This window comes from Humulus lupulus, chromosome 7 (assembly GCF_963169125.1).
Source record: "Humulus lupulus chromosome 7, drHumLupu1.1, whole genome shotgun sequence".
Lineage (NCBI taxonomy): Eukaryota > Viridiplantae > Streptophyta > Magnoliopsida > Rosales > Cannabaceae > Humulus > Humulus lupulus.
In genome coordinates, this window is record NC_084799.1 from 201,701,306 (window position 1) to 201,703,701 (window position 2,396).

The 2,396-nt window shown below is 42.2% G+C and overlaps 1 non-coding gene across 1 annotated transcript; it reads right to left on the reverse strand.

Moving 5' to 3' along the window:
- Positions 1–720: 720 nt before the first annotated feature.
- LOC133793352 (small nucleolar RNA R71) lies at positions 721–827 on the reverse strand. The gene has a single exon (XR_009874798.1). It is a non-coding gene; the product is annotated as a small nucleolar RNA R71 (small nucleolar RNA).
- Positions 828–2,396: the final 1,569 nt, after the last annotated feature.

The window sequence follows — 2,396 nt, forward strand, 5'->3', positions numbered from 1 at the left end:
AAAATAAGCAATTTCACTTTGCTTAAAGCTTGTTTGGTCGAAAAGGTTGACTTGTGATCCACCATACTTACTCAGTAACCTCGGGGAGTTCTAGTAAGGTGTTGGAGATCACCTGAAAACCTCCAAATCTACCTGGGAACAAGTTTAACAAAAAAAAAAAAAAATCAATCAAAAAAAAAAAAAGAAACATAAAATACATCTAATTCTGATTTCCGAGAGTGGATGAATCATCACGAAACTTCCAGTGACACTTCTTCCAATTCATCTGCCACTCCTATCGGAACTCCTTCCACCAATCTTGCTTCTCCAAAAACTTTCGCTGATAATAACCCATTCGCAATGGCTCGCAATGATGACATCCAACCAAGAACTCTCAATGAATACCTCCATCTCACTCGCACTTCCACACCTTCATGCATTATCTTCCCTCCTAATATGCCCGCATTAGACTTTAAACCTGGTATGATTCAACTCTTGCCTACATTTCATGGAATGGAAAACGAAAGCCCATACGTGCATATCAGAGAATTCGAGGAGGTGGTAGCCACGTTCTATAACCGAGCTGACAATGCCGATGCTGTACGACTGAAGTTCTTCCCTTTCTCCTTGAAGGACAAAGCCAAAAGCTGGTTGTACTCTTTGAGACCTAGGTCGATTGGAACATGGGAGGAGATGACTAAATCCTTCTTTCTGAAACACTTCCCTAGCCATAAGACCAACAGTCTAAAACGACAAATTTCTACACTCTCCCAAAAGGACAATGAAACGTTCTATCAAGTCTGGGAAAGATTCAAAGATCTGTTAAATCAGTGCCCGCACCATGGCTATGAGAACTGGCGCTTGGTCAGTTACTTCTATGAAGGCCTCACGAGTCGTGAACGCTAGTTTGTAGAAATGCTATGCAATGGTGAATTCCTCGAAAAAGAGCCAGACGATGCTCTTGAATATCTCCAAGAAACAGCGAAAAAGTCTCACACCTGGACTAGTCCAAGTGCTACTGACAGCACCAACCGACACAAACCATCTGGAATCTATCAACTTCGAGAAGAGGATAGTATTAAGGCCCAACTTGAAGCTTTGAAAAAGCAGTTTGAGGTCTTAATGACGAAAAATGGGAAAAATTCGCACATGATCGCTCAAGCGGAACCGCAAGAATCTTGCTTTGTTTGTGGAGGGACGGAGCACTTAGCTAAGGACTGCTTAGCTTTGAATGAAATGAGGGGGGTTTATGAGGAGCAATGCAATGCCTTAGGGGCATATAACAAGCCATTCTCCCATACGTACAACCCTGGTTGGAGAAACCACCCAAATTTCAGTTGGAGAGATTCCAACCAAGCTCAATCGTCTGGAGGCCAATGGAGAAGTAAGCAACAAGTTCAACCATCAAAGGCGTATTCTACACCTCATTACAATGCTCATCCACAACGAAATTCTCTCGAGAATACTCTTCATGCATTCATGGAGGAACAATCCAAACTGAATCGCCAAATGATGGAAGAAATCAAGGAAATGAAATGTCAATTCTCAAAATTGACTGAATCCTTGGCTATTTCGGAAAAAGGCAAACTTCCTTCCCAACCGAAATTCAATGTTCAAGGCCAACACATGGCCCAATCTTCAAATTCAAATGATCAAAACGTCAAGGAAGTGAATGCCATCACGACGAGAAGCGGTAAAACTTTGCCAGACCCACCCATTAAATCCAACTCTCCCAGTATTCCAAAAGTCATTTCCGAAAATCCACCACTCAATGCCACTCCAAAGGTACCATTTCCCCAGGCTTTGAAACCTGTTGGGAAACTTCCTGATAACCGAGCTGAACTCCTTGAGCACTTGACACAAGTGAAGATTAATCTTCCTTTGCTTCACATCATTAAACAAGTGCCTGCTTATGCCAAAATCATCAAGGATCTTTGCACTGCAAAAAGGAAGCACCATGTCAAGAAGACTGCTTTCTTGATCGAGCAAGTGAGTGCGGTGACTGAACAAAAGACACCGCCAAAATACAAAGATCCCGGTTTTCCCACCATTTCTTGCCAAATTGGGACTCATGAAGTCAGCCAAGCCTTACTTGATCTTGGTGCGAGTGTCAATCTCATGCCTTATTCTGTATACTCGCAACTCGGTCTTGGAGAAATGAAGCCAACATCTGTTGTACTACAGCTTGCTGATCGTTCCACTAAAAAGCCTAGGGGTATTGTTGAGGATGTATTGGTTCAAATTGAAAAATTCTATTACCCCGTGGATTTTCTTATTCTTGATACCCAATCTGTGGTGAACATGGAGTCTAAAATTCCTATTATCCTCGGAAGACCATTCCTTGCTACTGCAAATGCTTTGATCAATTGTCGGAATGGTCTAATGAAGATATCGTTTGGAAACATGACTCTTGAAGT